Here is a 20,670-nt window from a genome sequence, read left to right on the forward strand (position 1 = left end):
ATAGTAGCTAATGCATTGAGTCGGAAAACAACCAATACGCCAATGAATGGTGTCTGTTTAAAAATGATAGTGATCATTCCTGTACTTGATATAATCAAGGAAATTCAGAGTGAAGCAGTCAAGGAAGAAAACCGAAAAAGCGATAAAATTATAGGGCATATCTCAACTTTCGATATAGATAGTTGTGGGTTGTTGATCATACATGGTAGATTTTGGATTCCATAATCAGGAGGAACTCGACAAATACTAATGGATGAGGCACACAAGTCCAAATTTTCAATTAATCTAGGAGCTACAAAAATGTACAGGGACCACATACATAGTTAATGGTGACCATGTATGAGGATACATGTAGCATGGTACGTCGAAAGGTGTTTGCCTTGTCAGAAGTTCAATGTCAAACACCAAATGCCCCATGGGAAGATGTGACATCTGGATATCTCGATGTGGAAGTGGGAACAAATAAAAATGGACTTCATCACCAAGTTGCCAAAGTCTCCTCGTGGAGTAGACACTATATGCCTGATAGCGCATAGATTAACCAAGAGTGTCCACTTTGTGCCTATCCAAGAAAGCTCCTTGGTTGAGAAGCCTGAAGAGATATACGTCAGGGAAGTAGTCTCTCGAAATAGAGTACCAATCACTGATAGAGATTTCCGTTTCACTTCTCAGTTTTTGAGAAATTTCCATGTTGAGTTGGGGTCCCGATTGCATAGCAGCACAGCTTATCACACTCAGAATGATGGGTAGAGCGAAAGGACTATTCAAACTCTTGAAGATATTGTGACAACCCGAAATTTCTATCTTGTAAATCCAATCAATTCAATCAAAGGTCATACTTGTTTATACTATCTTTTAGCATTTTTAGTGGTCTGTTTGAGTGTTCTATGCTTAGTATATTCTAGGATTGTGTGTTAGAATGTGATAACTTAAGTTCATTGAGTTTCAATCGAGTCGTAAACTCCATCAAAAGGAGTTCACTGCCGCAAACTAGGGTTTACAGCCGTAAACTCATGTTGTCTGTGAACCCCTCTCCATAAGTATAGTTTTCCTTCATTATTTTCTCATTTCTCACATCTTCAAGTCAAGAACACTCAAAAATCTCTCAAGTGTCACCAAGAACACTCTCATTTCTCTTCAAAATCGTAAGTGTTTCTTCTATTATCACTTGATATCCTTATTATTCGTGAGAAGCTCTTTGATTTCATCAATGAATTCAACACTTTAGGTTTAGGTCTTAAAATCATCATCTTTTAACAAAGAACAAACACTTGTTCTTAAGGTCGTAAACACCTTCAAGACACCCATTAAGTAAGTATCTATTCCATGTACTTTTTATCCATTAGAATCACTTGACTTCCAGCCTTGAATCATGCACATTTTGCATGATCTTCAAGAGTTCACGGCTGTGAACCCTTCATAAATTGCTAGTTATGGTCGTAAACCCTTCTTAAACCCAAGATAGGATGGCAAATACTTCATAGAATCAAGTTTGGGCCGTGTACACATCATGTGTTCTTGGCCGTAAACTCTACTATGGCCGTAAACACACTTTGTGTGGGCGTGAACACATCCTTGTGTGGTCGTAAACTCCATTCAAACAATCATATGTGATTGCAAAACTTCATTTTAAGTGTCCACTAGTACCTAAGGTTGTTTCTTACATGTATAGTTGTTATATAGACTAATTATATACATATATGTGTCATTATATTCGTAATAGGATCCGTTTGTGCTCGAGACTTCACTTGGCATACTTAGCATCCTATATTGACCTTTCATTCGAATCACTCACTATAGGTGAGTTCATACCCTGACAATCAACCTTTTACATGTTTTAAATGCTTTTTAAGGGGAGGATACAAGTTGAAACACAATAGAATTGTGTTGTTCATACATTTGATTACTTACAAACAAAAAGGACTCTTACTATTTCCAAACACTGTTAAACTTTATATCAAAACCCTTTTTTTCAAATTACTTATAAACTCTTTTACTTTCAAAACCATGATCATATAAATATTTGTGTATAAATATACCTTAACGGACTTAGGACTAGTGTTAATGACCTTGACTCGTATTTCTTCTTTGGTTGTGGGCTTAGGGTAGTATTCGCTAGTCCGACTGTCGATTAACTTATAATTATACATACTAAATACTTATATGAACATTAAACCTTTTTATGAAGGTCTTACTTAACATGATTGTTTATGCTTAATAATTGAGTCCTTTCAACAAGTCAGTAATACAGTAAATATACTAGTAAACTATAATAGGTATAGTTTATAGATTTTACATATACAAGTACAAGAAGTAACACTATACATATACATTTACAAAAGGAAAATATACATTTACAAAAGGAACACACTCATACATATACAAGAAATAGAAGGAACATACACACTATACATGTACATGATAACAAAAATGTGAGATACTACTTCATAGCACAACAATACACTTGCGATGTCAAGTTTTATAACCAAAGTCTCCTGGAGGGAGAGCGTGAGTTTGTGTATAGATCTATACGGGATTGACCATCCCACATCGCACTGCTAGTGACAGTGGGACCTGCAAGTCCATGGGTGAAACACTGTCATACCTTTTTGACATCTGTAGAACGTCGTGTATTTACACTAGGTCGATCAAGCATGGTTATAACCCTATCAAATTTTAACCTAATTTAACCAACCCGGTTATAAGGTATTAAAACTAACATTTGAGTATCCTTCATTGGTACAAACATTTCATTTACATTACTACAAGTGAACAATAATGTCATAACTAGAAATTTTGTGTCTTGTAATCACAACACTCAAGTAAAATGTTGAATCAAAAACTTAAGAGCATGTAAGATGCTTACTTCATGGCAACAAAATTTCAATCAAGTACACCATACAAGCATTTCAAATAGTCAACAAGTAATTGGAAACCCTAGAAGTTCTTGTGTAGGTCCATTTTGGACTAGGACTTCCTTATTGGGCCCAATGGGCCAATAAGCTTCCAACTTGACTATCTTGGGCTTAGAACATTTAAATGGTCTCTAAGTGGACCCACTTTCATTTATTTCAACATTTTGGGCCATATTGGGCCTAGAATGAAATAAATCAATTATATGAACTATTATGGACCATAATTAACCTAACCTAGCCTAATAAAGCATAAAAATCACACTTATATTTTATAAGGCCAACAATAATTCAACCTAACTCTAATATGGGCTTAGGGGCAAAAAGACCAAAAATCCTTTCTCTCCTCTCTCCATTCTCGTCCTAAGACAAGCCCAAAAGAAAAGGAAGAGTTGACTTATTTCGTGACACCTCATTTTTGTCCTTAGGTTTTCCATGCAACACACATATCTCCATGCAACAATCTTGTCAAGCTTCTCACTCCTCCCCTCCTTTCTTGTTTCGGCCGAGAGCACACATACACACACACACACACCTCACAAAAACACTCTCTAAATTACTCAAGAATCATCCACTCTCTCCATCCAAGATCTTGAAAATTTGGCTAGAAGCTTAAGGATCTTCATAAAGTGATTCATCATCTAAGGTAAGTTAATGGCTAACTTATGATCTAACTCCCTTCACTTCATAAAAATCTCTTCTAAATTCATTCAATCTTGTGATCTTGCACCTTAGAAGCTCCTAAACTCGAGATCTTCAAGGAAAGGTTGCTAGGGCCGAAAATCACCTCATTTCTTTCCATCTCTTCTCCAAAACCGAAACCACACCCAAAGGTGAGCTTCATACCCCCTATTTTTCGGTTTTTATAAGTTTTGTGGGGGGAGAATACAAGCAAATGTGTAGATCTGTGAGTATATGTATGCTTTGTGTAATTTCTATGCTTATATATATGTTCTTATGTGATTGTGATGTTGGATCTAGTCAAAAAGAGCTTAGAAATTGAGATCTACAATGTGTTGAATGAAATAAGTATAACTTATGTTATTTTACACAAATCATTTCTAGAAAAGTAACCAAGTTGGTTAATATGGACCTCTTTGGGCTTAAAACCCATTTTTGGGCTCAAAATGCTAAAAATATAAAACTAAAGGGCCCGAAATGACAAAATACAAATTTTGAGAGTTGAGATGAGTCAAAACAGTTTTAAAAATGTATTTTCTGGAAATTTGCTCTTTTGAAGGATTAAAATGTGAATTTTTAAACCTAATGGGCCAAAAATGAACTTTTCGACCCAATAAAGCCCAAATTGCGAGATTTTTAATTTAGAGGGGCTGAAACTGCACTTTTCTATAAAACAGGGGACTACTAGTGTACCAAGTCCATTTCAAAGGTTAAAATTACTTTTCAAATTTAAAAAGGACCAAAATTGCAAATATTTTCCATTTTGGGTCAAAAGTATAAAAATTGCGAAAATAGAGGTTTCAGCCGAGAAAACTTCATTTTTAGGGACTAAAACTGTTTTCCAAACAAATTTGAGCTGAAAAATATTTTTTCAACAAGTTTTGATACTAAAGTGTCAAGAAAAATGGTCTAAGGACTAAAATGAAATTTCTTTTATACAAAGGGTCAAAAGTGTATATTATCCATAAGAAAGGGGTTGTAAAAAAGTAAAATTCTAATGTGTTAAACAATAAATCCGTTATGCTAAAATACTAGTACCACGACTACCGACGAAACATAATACACCTTCAACACCAAAAATCGTTACCAAACGAATTGATTCGGTCTCGAATCAATAACGAATCAGAAATCTATACACGACGATACTACAATACACACGCTGAAATTACGGGAAGTCAATACACACGTGGGAATTCACCAGACGTCGATACACCATCTTTGGGCCCGAAAGTTTCAAATCGTGCTTGTTGGGCCTAGCTAGCCCAATGACATGATCTTTAGGCCCGAAGGAAACTCGCTTACATGTTGTTGGGTCTTTTATGACCTAATTCCGTGTAAAAGGACTTTCAATGGCTTTTGTACTGTTGGGCCCCAAGGGTCCTTTGGTACTGTCAGTAAAGTCAAGAATTCACCAATGCGGGCTGGGCCAAGGGCCCCTTCGCATTCACGATAGCCTTGAACGACTTATGGAATTATAGAGGGCTTCGTGCTCTCTTTTTTTTCTCCTCGGTTGTGGGGCTATGAGAATTTAGGGTGACTGGATTAAATGAATAGTACGAACGATGCCTAAGGGATCGTTTGTATAGTTGTAAACTAGTCGTTTTCACTAATGCGTGTTTACAACAATTCACAACCCATAATTAATCCAACGTCACCTGGAATTATCGAATACACACGTCACAACGGTATAACAAAATAGAAAACGCATAATTCAAAGTATTAGGAAAACATTGGGTTTTCCTAGGGTTTTTTTTTCAGGTCATACACCTACAAGATGCATACCAAGTCTAACAATGTTTTTTTAGAAACAAACAAGCATACTTACGGATCTTCACACTTTTTTTTTACGATACTCTTTTCAGAAAATATCGGATTTTCTAGTGGTTTTCAAAACAATACAAAACATTATATTTCAAACATTACTTATGAACTCACCAATATTTCATATGTTGACGTTTTTCAAAATACTTGTATTCTCAGGTAACAGGTAAATCGAAGGGAAAAATGTACTCAGTGATGTCTTGTTGTTTGTTGATCCACTATCGAACAATTTACTTTTTGGGAATGTAATGTTATGAAACAATGTACTAAATGTAAACACTATCAGTTGTACTATTTCAATGCATGGTGATGAATGATGTTATGTTTCATGTATATTCACTGTGATGGTATTCAATTGAGTCACAATAGCCCTCGGACGTTTCCGCCGTCTGGTTCGGGGGTATGACAAACAAACGGTAAGGTATTGGTAGAAGACTACATTTCATTACAAGCAGAAAATATAGGATTTTCTGGGAAAACAAACAAACATCTTTATGATACAAATACAAACCTTTTTATGAAACAAATACAACATAATGACACTAAACTGATTATGATCTCACTAACATCTTTATGCTGACGCTCTCTTTTTTCAAAATAACTTGTATTCTCAGGAAACCAATAAGACTGGTATGCTTGTTCAACTTTTGTGAAGATGGAGAAGAATCCAAGACTCGCCTTATTATTTTGTTATACATTCATTTTTGGTGTCATTTAAACTTTACAAAGAACACACGTGTATTAACTATACTATTTAATGCAATGGATGTTGTTGCTTGATTTACTATATTGCATTGTTATGATATTGTACATGACGTCCTCCACCCTCGAATGTTTTCGCCAATTCGGTTTAGGGGTGTGACAGATTTGTATCAGAGCATTGTGTATAGAAAATAAAGTATATCAACCCATAAAAGATATATAACTATAAACACAATGGGATTAAAACACTCTGACCAAGAGTTATACTTATATATATATATATATATATATATATATATATATATATATATATATATATATATATATATATAATTAGTATCTATTTAAAAAGTATACATACATGTATTCATACTTAGATCAGTAGTCTGGTCTAGGAATGACATAGCCTAATCAATTATGTCTATCCGAGAAGTTATTAGCATATGCCCAGGAATGGTTGTGGTATTGCAACAAGTCTAAAAACTTACCAACTCTATCCACAAAATACAACGCTAAAATATAAAGCAAACATTTAAAATGCCATAGGAGTATTTTTTTGATACTATGACTAACTTATGTGAAAACTAAAAGACCCTTATTAGTAGGTCTATAATTATAGAGTGAACACGCTAAGGTTATATGTAATTAAAGTTTGTATAGACATAGAATCTGTGACTATCGCTTTACTCCCTGTTTCTTGTTTGATTGTGGACTTAGAGTGGGTCATTTATTCGAAGGTCTATTTTATCTCATAAATTATATATAGTTGGTATGCACTACTTAATTATAGAAATATCTAATAAGGATCACTCCCTATAAGTATTATTAGATTAAACATCTATTAACTATCTCTTTCATCCCTTTTCTCGCATAGATATAATGGTTGGATTTCATCATCCGGGAGACCCGTACTTTCCCAATCAGGGAAATGGTGGATGGCTAGATGATGAGCCAAAAGAGAATCCTGAAATTCCTTTAGATGATGATTTTGCAGAAAATTTTCCTGAAGATTCCGATGCAGAGCTTGAAGTCGAGAATCTACCTCTAGTGACCCCAATACCAATTCCTAACTCCCGGCCTGAATTCCATGGCCCAATAAATCTGTGGGCTGAGAGTTTGAATAGGTAGAGCCACAAGTAAGGTCAACCCCTCCCATACAATGGAGACTGCATTTTCTATAACCTGAGCAAAGGAGGCTCCACAGACAAAAACCTTCCAATTTTGGTTCGTCGAGTGGCTTGCAATGCTGAGCTAGGTGTGACAGCCATTTAGCAAACCGGAGCTTGATGCAGACACCAATGCCAATATGGATCATATTTGTAATCTCGAATTTGCTCATAGGAGAACTATACGAAACAATGAAGCTTTGCAGCAAGAGCTAGCTACAACTCGATTTGAAGTTATAGAGCTCTGAGCACGCCTGTCAGTGTATGAGAGACACCTACTTGATGTGGAGCGTCAACTGGATGATGTAAGGTTTCGTCCGAGGGGTGCCCGTAGGTAGTAGAAGATGTTCTACCGCCCTTTATTTTGGTTTAAATAATAGCCTCCGTAGACGCTCAAAGTAGCACTCTTTTATGCAAATATTCATGTCTAACAAGTACTATTCATCTAGATCTTTATGATGTCAAGTTTTCCCTTTGTTGGTATGATTGTAAGACCTACTCCAAGGTTGAACTTTCTGAACTCTATGTAACATTTATACCAACTATAATGATAGTTAATGTTTCCGTTAGCGATCATCTCTATCAAACTCTATTCTATCTCAATATTATTCCTCTTGGTAACCCTAATGAAATATTATCATCATTTCATCTATTTTAGCTAGAAGATGCCGCCTCGTAAGCGTCCAATCCAAAACCCTCCAGTAAATCAAACTCCTCCACCACCCTCACCACAGTTTGATGCAGTGATGTTTCAAGCTGATGTGACTGCAGCTGTAACCGCAGCCATGACAGAGATGAATTCGGGTGGTGTCAGTGGAGCTGGAACAGGTACCCACTCCAACCAATGTGATAGTCAAACGCGTACAAAGGAGTGTACCTACAAGAATTACACCAACTGCAAACCCAGGACCTTTAACAGAACAGGGGGAGTCATTTCCTTGTTACAATGGATTGAGAAGACGGAGTTGATCTTTGAGATCTGCTCCTGCCTAGAAGGAAGCTAAGTAAAATTTGTTGCATGTACCTTTTCTGACAGAGCCCTGATATGGTGGAATGGCCATGTCAAGTCACTCACCCTGGTAGAGGCTAATGAGATGGGCTGGGATATGCTGAAAGACAATATGTGGGGAGCCTGCCTAAGTGCAACTAGTGCAATTTCCATCACAATGTCCCCTGTCGGAAAATGCACTGTGTTAACTGTGACAGGAAGGTGCATGCAACCCGTTTCTACAAAACACCAGCTAGGCCAATCACCTAGGTCCCTGGCACAGGAGCAAGCCAGGCCTGCTACGGGTGTGAAAAAACGGGGTACTTCAAAAGAAATTGTCCTAAGGCCAAGAATGCTGGCAGAACATAAAGACTTCTTGCTATTGGTCACAAGAAAGCAGTAGCGGACCCCTCCGTAGTCACGGGTACGTTCCTCCTTAATAACTCAAATGCATGCATACTATTCGATAGTAGAGCAGAGAGGAGTTTCATGAACCAAGAATTTAAACACTTACTTAACCAAGCACCATAAGCACTAAAAGAAATGTTTGCCTTAGAAATGGCTAATGGAAAGACTGAGACTTCTAGCAAAATTTTCATAGGATGTACCCTCTCTCTAGATAACCACTCATTTCCAATCGACCTAATGGTTGTCTCAATTAAAAGCTTCAACTTCATCGTTACCATGGACTGGTTAAGTCTCCATCATGCTGACATCCTGTGTTTTGAGAAGCTTGTCCGTCTAAATCTACCAAGTAGTGAAACCTTAGTGATCTACGGCGACAAACCAGGCACAAACCTTCGAATCATTTCATGCATTCAAGCCCATAAGTACTTACTAAATGAGTACCATGCCTTCTTGGATCACGTTGTTGATATAAGCAAAGAGGTAAAAGACTTGAAGAGCATCCCGGATGTCTGCGATATCCCTGACATCTTTCCTGAAGATCTCCCAGGGGTACCCCTATAGCGACAAGTCAAATTCATAATCGACTTAATTCCTGGAGCTACCCATGTAGCCAAATCGCCTTATCGTCTAGCACCAATGGAGATGCAAGAGTTATCTAGTCAACTGAACGAACTCCTCAGCAAATCATTTATAAGACCAAGCTTTTTGCCTTGTGGAGCATCGGTCTTATTCGTGAAGACGAAAGACGAATCGTTTTGTATGTGTATCGACTATCGCGAGCTTAACAAGTTAACCATTAAGAATCGCTATCCTCTTCCGCGCATCGACAACTCGTTCAACTAGCTCCAAGGAGCGAGCTACTTTTCAAATAATGACTTAATATCCGGGTACCATCAGCTACGAGTTCTAGAGGAAGATATTCCCAAAATAGCCTTCCGAACTCGCTATGGTCACTATGAGTTCGTAGTGATACCCTTCGGATTAACAAACGCGCCCGCAGTGTTCATGGATTTAATGAACAGGGTATGTCTTCCTTACTTAGATAAGTTTTTGATTGTATTCATCGATAATATACTTATCTATTCGCGTAGTAAGGAGGAACATAGTTAACATCTACGTCAGATCTTAGAAATGCTACGAACAGAGAAGTTGTATGCGAAGTTCTCTAAATGTGAATTTTGGATTCGAAGAATCGAATTCATGGGTCATGTGGTAAGAAAAGAATCTATTCACGTGGATCCTTCCAAGATTAAAGCCATCTAGAACTAGTCATCACCAAGAATGCCTACATAAATTCGTCAATTTCTAGGCCTCGATGGCTACTACTGCAGGTTCATTCAAAACTTCTCAAAAATAGCTAATCCACTTACCACCCTGATGCAAAAGGGTGTAAATTTTAGCTGGGAGGAAAAACAAGAAAATGCGTTCCAAACGCTCAAACAAGCCCTTTGTAGTGCACCAATATTGTCCCTCCCGGAAGGGATAGAAGATTTCATAGTGTACTGCAACGCTTCCAACCAAGGACTTGGTTGTGTTTTGATGCAATGGGAAAAGTTCATTGCCTATGCCTCGAGACAGCTGAAGACACATGAAGTTAACTACACTACGCACGACCTTGAGCTAGGAGTAGTCATTTTTTTCCCTAAAGATCTGGAGGCACTACCTTTATGGAACAAAAAGTACTATCTTCACATATCACAAAAGCCTTCAGCACATTCTTAATCAGAAGGAACTTAACATGAGATAGCGACGGTGGGTCGAACTACTAAATGATTATTAATGTGAAATTTGTTATCATCCTGGTAAAGCCAATGTAGTAGCAGACGCCCTAAGTTGAAAGGAGTACTCAGTTCATAGAGTCAAATCTTTGACTATGACAATCCATTCGCACATGTCCGCACAAATTAAAGAGGCTCAATAGGAAGCCTTGAAACCTGAGAATGTGGCTGGTGAATCCTTAAGAGGAATGGACAAAAATCTAGAAGTCAAGGGTAACAAAGCTCTATATCTTATGGACCGAATATGGACACCAAGTCACGGTGGTTTCATAGACGTGATCATGAAGGAAGCGCACAACACTTGATACTTCGTTCACCCAGGTTCAAATAAGATGTATCTGGATCTCAAAAAGTTATGTTGGTGTCCTAACATGAAAGCAGAAATTGATCCCTTTGTGGGAAAGTTTCTCACTTGCGCTAAGGTTAAAGTCGAATACCAGAAACCCTCAGGTCTACTACAGCAACCGGAGATACCGAAGTGGAAGTGGGAGTGGATTACTATGGATTTCATAACCAAGTTACCCAAGACATCGGGTGGTCTCGATACCATTTGGGTGATCGTAGAATAGTTAACTAAGTCTGCACACTTCCTGCCTATCAAAGAAACTGAGAAGATGGAGAAACTAACAAGAACCTACATTAGGGAAATTGTACGACTACATGGTGTTCCCATATCCATTATCTTCGATAGAGATAGTAGATTCACTTCAAGATTCTAGCATTCGCTACAAATTTCTCTAGGAACTAGGCTGGAAATGAGCACAACCTATCATTTGCAAACTGATGGGCAAAGTGAGAGGACTATTCAAACACTGGAAGATATGTTGCGAGCCAGCTTGATAGACTTTGGAAAGGCATGGGATACTCATTTACCCCTTGTTGAGTTCTCCTACAATAACAGTTATCACACGAGCATAAAGGCAGATCCATTTGAAGCCTTCTATGGTCGGAAGTGAAGATCCCCTATGTGCTGGGCTGAATTGAGTGATACATATTTACCTAAAGGAAGAGCTCCTGACAGCACTCTCACAGGTCTAGAAATCATTCGGGAAACGACAGAATAGATTGTTCAAATTCGTGAACAATTGAAAGCCTCTAGAGACTAACAGAAAAGCTACGTAGACAAGAGAAGGAAACCATTGGAGTTCCAGGTGGGTGACCATGTTCTATTGAAGGTCTCACCCTGGAAGGGCTTGATACGCTTCAGAAAGTGTGGGAAGCTAAATCCAAGGTACATAGGGCCTTTTGAGATTCTTACTAGAATCGGCTTTGTAACTTACAAACTCAAACTACCTCAAGAACTTAGTAACGTACACCCTACCTTCCATGTGTCGAACTTGAAAAAGTGCTTATCCGATGAGACCCTTGTTATCCCACTCGATGAAATCGAGATCAATGAGAGCCTCAACTTCATTGAAGAACCAATAGAGATCATGGACTGAGAGGTCAAGCAAATGAAGCAAAGTCGTATCCCGATAGTGAAGGTTCATTGGAAAGCAAAGTAGGGACCTAAATTCACTTGGGAGCACGGGGATCAAATGAAACTAAAATATCCTCATATCTTCCCTTAGTCTATCTATATTTGCATAAACTCTAATTTCGGGACAAAATTCCATTTAACAGGGGGATGATGTGACAACCTGAAATTTCTATCTTGTAAAGCCAATCAATTTAATCAAAGGTAAGACCCGTTTCTTCTATGTTTCATCATTGTTAAGGGTCTGTTTAAGTGTTCTAAGCCTAGTACATTCAAGGATTGTGTGTTAGAATATGTTAACTTAAGTTCATTGAGTTGCAATCAAGCCGGAAACTCCATCAAAAGGAGTTCACAGGCGCAAACTAGGGTTTACGGCAGTAAACTCAGGTTGGTCGTGAACCCCTCTCCATAAGTATGGTTTTCCTTCATTATATCCTCATTTCTCACATCTTCAAGTCAAGAACACTCAAAATTCTCACAAGTATCATCAAGAACACTCTCATTTCTCTTCAAAATCGTAAGTGTTTCTTCCATTATCACTTTGATATCCTTCTTATTTGTGAGAAGCTCTTTGATTTCATCCATGAATTCAACACTTTTGGTTTAGGTATTAAAATCATCATCTTTTCGCCAAGAACACACACTCGTTCTTAAGGTCGTAAACACCTTCAAGGCACCCATTAAGCAAGTATCTTTTCCATGTACTTGTTATCCATTAGAATCACTTGATTTCCAGCCTTGAATCAATCACATTTTGCATGATCATCATGAGTTCACGGCCGTGAACCCTTCATGTGGCCGTAAACCCTTCATAAATTGCTAGTTATGGTCGTAAACCCTTCTTAAACCCAAGATAGGATGGCAAACACTTCATAGAATCAAGTTTGGGCCATGAACACATCATGTGATCTTGGCCGTAAAATCTACTATGGTCTTAAACACACTTTGTGTGGCCGTGAGCACTCTTTGGCCGTGAACACATCCTCGTGTAGCCGTAAACTCCATTCAAGCAATCATATGTGATCGCAACACTTCATTTTAGCTGTTTACTAGTACCTAAGGTTGTTCCCTTGCATGATTAGTTGTTACATAGACTAATTATGTACATATATGTGTCATTATATGTGTAATAGGATTCGTTTGTGCTCGAGACTTCACTTGGCATACTTAGCATCCTATATCGATCTTTCATTCGAATCACTCACTATAGGTTAGTTCATACCCCGACAATCAACCTTTTACATATTTTAAATGCTTTTTAAGGGGAGGATACAAGTTAAAACACAATAGAATTCTGTTGTTCATACATTTGATTACTTACAAACAAAAAGGACTCTTACTATTTTCCAAACACTATTAAACTTCATATCAAAATCCTTTTTTTAAAATAACTTATAAACTCTTTTACTTTCAAAACTATGTTCATATAAATATTTGTGTATACATATACTTTAACAGACTTTGGACTAGTGTTAATGACCTTTACTCCTGTTCCTTGTTTGGTTGTGGGCTTAGGGTAGTATTCGTTAGTCTAACTGTCGATTAACTTATGATTATACATACTAAATACTTATATGAACATTAAACCTTTTTATCAAGGTCTCACTTAACATGATTGTTTATGCTTAATAATTGAGTCCTTTCAACAAGTCAGTAATACTGTAAATGTACTAGTAAACTATAATAGGTATAGTTTAGAGATCATATACAAGTACAAGATGTAACACTATACATATACATTTACAAAAGGAACATATACATTTACAAAAGGAACACACTCATACATATACAAGAAACAAAAGGAACATACACACTATACATGTACATGATAACGAAAATGTGAGATACTACTTCATGGCACAGCAATACACTTGCTGTGTCATATTTTATAACCAGAGTCTCCTGGAGGGAGAGCGTGAGTTTGTGTATAGATTTATACAGGATTGACCATCCCATACCTCACTGCTAGCTACAGTGGGACCTGCAAGTCCACGGGTGAACAAATGTCATACCTTTTTGACATCTGTACAACATCGTGTATTTACACTAGGTCGATCAAGCATGGTTATAACTGATGGGTTTTGAGCATTCTAACACTTCCTAAGTGTACATGCAACCCTAATAACCTTGGATCTATGTTTGTCTAATTGTCATGCAAAGTTGAATTCCAAGGTTATATTCCTATCTAGCATACATGGGGAACAATTTTAACATAAAGTATAGATAGAATAACTTACCTTGTTGTTGCTTGTGTTCCTTGAAACCTTGTGAGCCTAGCACCCCAAGTGTGATGCCTCAAATGCTTCACACAACACCAAATGCTCTTGGAAGAACTTATGAGAGAATACTCACTTCTTCAAAATCGGCCAAGCCCTCTTGATTCTTAGTGTAACCGATTTTGGGTGGAGAACATGTTACTTATATAGTGTTGACACATCTAGGGTTAAACCCTAATGTGTCATGACTCTTCATTTCCATGACCCATGGGTTTGTAACTCCCATGGAGCATCCATGGAGCATCCTATGGGTGGAACCCAACTTGATGGTCCATGGAGCCTTTTAGCCCACTATACAAGATATGGATGATTTACATAATCAACCCATATATTTAATTAGTTATCTTTTGATCACTTAATTAATTCTAAATTAATTCTTGATCAAACTAATCAAATAATATTATTAATATATTAGAACTTATAATATATTAATAATCTCCAAGTGTTATCACTCTCATTTAGTCTATCCAATTGCATGGTGCCATGCAACCCAAATGGACCATGCCGGGTCGGGTCAAGTACATACCAGAAATAGTTATGGACTTAGACACCTTATCCAACAGTCTCCCACTTGGATAAGTCTAATAACTATTACTGCAAGTATGACTTCAGGAACCGATCGGCAATCGTAGCTCTTTACAAGGTTTCTCGAAACTGAGAAAATGATGGTACGCCATTTAAGATAAGTGATCATATAATCCTCTGTTCTAGATATCAGTCGGACAAATACATGGAACAATGTCTTACTTATTATCCAACAATTTGTTTCCCGATTTCCGATTTGTTTGACAAAGAACTTCATTGAACACATCAATTTAGTTCTGACCGGGCCCAGTACATAGGTCAAAACAAAATCATCGAGGGGCCCAGATATCAGCTTCTAATCCAAGAAGGAATAGATAAACTTCGACTCATATGTTTGTTCTACTACTCATTGAATTACACATAAGAGCGCGATTTTATAACATCGAGTTACCAATGCGTTTTTCGTACAATCAATGCATAACCAACTTGTGAGTAACAAATCATATCTCTAGGTTTAAAGACTTATATGATATTACCGTCTCACGATCACTCGAGATAGAATTCCATGAAGTGATTCCAGTGAGCGTGGGTTGAGTCCAATGCTCAGAACTTATGAGCACTCATGATCGTTGTAGCCTTGTCCCAGACCTCTACAACCAAACATGACAGTCTTGATTCATACCTACTTCCGACATATGACCGACTGTGGAGGTTTGAATAATATGTTATACCAAACAAAATTATTCTGGAAGTCAAAACATGCAAAAGAAATATAGTAAACGATCGACAAGAGATAGCAACACTTTACTCATAAATAAAACACTTTTATTCATCATCAAATGTCAATTACACTTTACAAATTTCGAGATTATCTAACTACTAAATCTAATATCATCCTTCAGCCCTATGCTCCGAGCATGCTGGAGAGGCTTAACCCGAGTCAGTCCCTTCGTGAGGGGATCTGCCGGATTCTCATCTGATGATACCCTCTTTGCCACGAGGAGTCCTTCTTCGATCCGATGTCTGATGAAATGGTATTTTCTGTCGATGTGTCTGGATCTCCCGTGATCCCTTGGTTCCTTGGCTAAGGCAACAGCACTTTCACTATCACAGAAAATTTCCATTGGCTCTTTAATAGCTGGTACAACTCCAAGGTCTCCAATGAAGTTCCTCAGCCATAACGCCTCCTTTGCCGCTTCGCTAGCTGTAATATACTCTGATTCACAAGTAGAATCTGCCACTGTCTCTTGCTTGGAACTCTTCCAAGAAATTGCTCCTCCATTTAGGGTAAAGACCCAGCCCGACTGAGAGTGGAAGTTATCCCTATCAGTCTGGAAGCTAGCATCACTATACCCTACAACTCTCAAGTCATCACTCCCACCGAGGGTAAGGACCCAGTCCTTAGTCCTTCGTAGGTACTTGAGAATATTCTTTACCGCAGTCCAGTGTGCCTTGCCAGGGTTCCCCTGAAACTTGCTAACCATGCTCAAAGCAAAGGCTACATCAGGTCGAGTACACGTCATAGCATACATGATCGAACCTACAGCCGAAGCATAAGGTACTCGACTCATTTCTGCTATCTCAGCCTCAGTGCTAGGGCTTTGTGTCTTACTCAACTTGGCACTACTCTGGATGGGCAACTCTCCTTTCTTGGAGTCTTGCATTCTGAATCTCTTCAGAACCTTCTCCAAGTAGGTACTTTGACTAAGTCCAATTAGTCTTTTACTCCGATCTCTCAAGATCCTTATCCCCAAAATATAGGCAGCTTCACCAAGGTCCTTCATAGAGAAACACTTTCCAAGCCAGGACTTTACTTCCTGCAGGGTTGGAATGTCGTTTCCTATGAGTAGTATGTCATCCACATACAATACCAAAAAGCTAACTATACTCCCACTAGCCTTGACATATACACAAGATTCATCTTCACTCCTAGAAAAGCCAAATTCCTTGACCTTTTCATCAAAGCAAAGATTCCATCTGCGAGGTGCTTGCTTTAATCCATAAATGGATTTCTCAAGCTTACACACTCTATTAGGGTACTCGTTACTGACAAAACCCTCTGGCTGACTCATGTAAACATCTTCAGCCAACTTTCCATTAAGGAAAGCGGTTTTGACATCCATTTGCCAAATTTCATAGTCATGAAATGCGGCTATGGCTAACAGAACCCGAATAGACTTAATCTTGGCTACCGGAGAAAAGGTCTCATCATAGTCCACTCCAGGAATTTGAGAGAAGCCCTTTGCAACCAGTCTAGCCTTATAAGTGTGTACTTTCCCATCCATGTCGGTCTTCTTTTTGAAGACCCATTTGCACCCTACAGTCTTTCGACCTGGTACATTCTCAACCAAGTTCCAAACTTGATTGTCGTACATGGATTGTATCTCGCTATCCATAGCCTCTTTCCATTTAGCAGACTCGGGGCCTGCCATGGCTTCCTCGTAGCTGTTAGGGTCATCTTGACTTACTAGTGTCTCATCACTAATAAGTGTCTCACCTTCTGCAGTAATATGGAATCCATAGTAATGCTCAGGTGCACTCCTAACTCTCGTGGAACGCCTCAGAGGTACAGATTCGTCAATTGGCTCAACAGGAGTTTCCTCCTCAAGTTGAGGGCTAGAGTTTGAAGTTCCTTCACCACTTGACTCTTGAATTTCTTCAAGATCAACTTGCCTCCCACTGTCTCCTTGGCTTATAAACTCTCTTTCTCGAAAGACTCCTCTTCTTGCTACAAAGACCACATTGTCACTAGGTCTGTAGAAGAGGTAACCAAAGGATTGTTGTGGGTAGCCGATGAAAATACACCTCTCGCTTCGGGGTTCGAGCTTATCATGAGTCTCGCGTCTCACGAAAGCCTCGCATCCCCAAATCTTGATGTGGTCTAGTTTAGGTACTTTACCAGTCCACATCTCGTGAGGAGTTTTGGCAACTTTCTTTGTAGGGACTAGATTAAGGATATGGGCGGCAGTCTCTAAGGCATACCCCCAGAATGAGATTGGTAGCGAAGCTCGACTCATCATGGAACGAACCATGTCCAACAAGGTTCGATTACGCCTCTCAGCCACACCATTCAACTGCGGTGTCCTGGGAGGTGTCAATTGTGATACAATCCCACATTCCTTTAGATAGTCGAGGAACTCTGAACTAAGATACTCACCACCTCGATCGGATCGAAGCATCTTAATGTTCCTGCCCAATTGATTCTCGACTTCCTGTTTAAATTCCTTAAACTTCTCGAAAGTCTCTGACTTATGCTTGATTAAGTAGACATATCCATATCTACTGTAATCATCAGTAAAAGTCAAATAATAACGATTAGCATCTCTTGTGGCATGTTTGAATGGTCCACACACATCCGTGTGTATAAGGTCCAACAAACCTTCACCCCTTTCACACGAGCCTATGAAGGGTGACTTTGTCATTTTTCCAAGTAAGCATGATTCGCAACTATCATTTGACTTTAGGTCAAACGACTCCAAGACTCCATCTTTTTGGAGTTGGCCTATGCGTTTCTTGCTTATATGTCCAAGACGACAATGCCATAATGATGCTTTATCCATGTTATTATTATTAGTAGAATCAATACACAAAACATTATTTCCTAAGTTATCTACAATAGATACTGCTTCATACACACCATCACAAGGTAATGCTTTAAAATAAAGTACATTATTAAAGAAAGCATTAATCGAACCAACTTCATTATCAAACGAAAAGGTGAAACCTTGTTTGTACAATGCATGAAAGGAAATAATATTTCTTGCCATTTCTGGCGAATAACAACATTTATTCAAATCTAAATTTAACCCACTACTTAGCGATAAAGTATAAACTCCAATCTTGGTGACAGGTGTAACTTTCCTATTCCCCATGATTAAGTTTATTCTTCCTTGCTCCACATTCTCACTTCTTCCTAGTCCCTGCAAGTCACAACAAATATGAATACCGCAACCGGTATCAAGGACCCAAGATTTCGAATGGGGTGAGTTATTAGAAATGATAGTGTAAATACCTGCATGGTTGGGTTTGACTTTCCCATCTTTTACATCCTGCTGGTACTTTGGGCAGTTTCGCTTCCAATGAGCTTTTTCATGGCAATAGAAGCATTCAGCCTCTTTTGGGTCAGAAGAAGGAGTAATGAAACCTTTCTTGGTTCCACTTGAAGAAGAGCCATCAAGGGTCCGAGCCTTGGTACCCTTTGAAGATCTCTTTCTCTTCCTCCCTCGACTTTGCCCGATTGCCAAGACCGGAGTTGAGTCTGGAGTAGGAGTGATAGCAACCGACTTCCCCTTAAGACCTGTTTCTGCGGTCTTGAGAAGTCCCTGAAGTTTGCTGAGGGTGACCTCTTCCTTGTTCATGTGATATGTCATGCGGAATTGATCATAGCACGATGGTAAGGAGTGCAAAATGATATCTATTGCAAGCTCCTCAGGAAAGTTCACATTGAGCTTCAGCAAACAATCCACATACCTTTGCATTTTCTGCATGTGGCTCGTGACGGACTCTCCGTCCTTCATCATGGTTGTTATCATGGAGCAGATGACTTCGTACCTCTCTTGTCGTGCACTTTGATGGTATCTTTCCATCAAATCTTGGTGCATTTCATAAGGGTAGAAATCTTCATAAGACTTTTGGAGTTCAGCTGTCATGGTGGCCAACATGATGCAAGCCACCTTGGTTGCATCTCTTTCATGAGCATGAAGTTAGCGATCTCCTGGGGAGTTGCCGTGGACTCGTCAATTTCCTTAAGCTCCTTGTCAAGGACATATTCTCTGTCCTCATAGTGGGTAATCATCCTGATGTTTCTGATCCATTTATTAAAGTTGGATCCATCAAAGGTGACTTTCCCGCACAAACTCATAAGAGTAAAGGAGCCATTAGGATTCGAGCCAGAAGCATTGTTTGAAGACATCTGAAAGAGAAGAACAAGTTTAGTTTAGATTTAAGAAAGTCCTTAATAAAACACCCAAATGTAATATTAAGGCTAGGATCCAATCACAATATAATATAACTTAGAAGAGGTATGTCGTAATCTAAGCTATACCATATTTGAAAGGTAGGTGAATGACGATTCACCAATTTCCACCACGAAAACCGAAATATTAGATATTTAGTTTTTATTGGTTTTAGAAATTCCTAGATTCTTTTGAGATCCAATGAACTTTTCAAAGGCATGTTTCAATCTCGGGAATGCCCTCCAGGTTTTGTGACTGGGATGCCGAGGATCACAAAACGAGGTGTGAAGTAACCATGCAAATCACTTGGTACCCTTAAAGTTTATCACTCAATCGATGTGCCGGTAAACCACACACGCTCCACCGATACTATAATGAACCTTAAGTCACCCTTTACCTACCTTGTTAAGTCCAAGTTAGTGTGCCGGTTAACCACACACGCTCCACCAACGACTTAGACAAAGTGTAAAGTGTAATTTCATGGATTAGCACCTTATTCACATTTTTCCTAAAGTAACTAAGATTGGGAATTTAATAAACATTTAGTTACTTTATTATATTCATCATACTTTGAATGAGAATTTATAAGTCCTTGTCTTACCCGTTCGGCTAACGACCCTCCACCAGTCAAGAAAGCGGTGGGTGAGAATATACACCCATTAAGTCACCATTTTATAGGCAACAACCTTATACCCACCTTATAGACCGGCTTCGTGAATGAGGCGTACTAGCGGTAAGACGAATTTATTCTTATACATATATATATATATAATTATTAAATCATCATAATATAAGTATAAGGGTTGAATTTTAACTTTTAAAATTCTAGGGGTTGGAACTTAAAGTTTTAACTTAACTTTACTTGTTCCAAAACTTGAGGGCAAGTTTTGTAACTTTCAAAACTCTTCATTTCTTGTAACTTATGAGTTTAATAGAGTAATAAAAATGAAGACTCTTCATTTTTCTAACTCTTGTGTTTTT

The sequence above is a fragment of the Lactuca saligna genome, chromosome 4 (assembly GCF_052625555.1).
Source record: "Lactuca saligna cultivar CGN05327 chromosome 4, ASM5262555v1, whole genome shotgun sequence".
NCBI classification, from domain to species: Eukaryota; Viridiplantae; Streptophyta; class Magnoliopsida; order Asterales; family Asteraceae; genus Lactuca; species Lactuca saligna.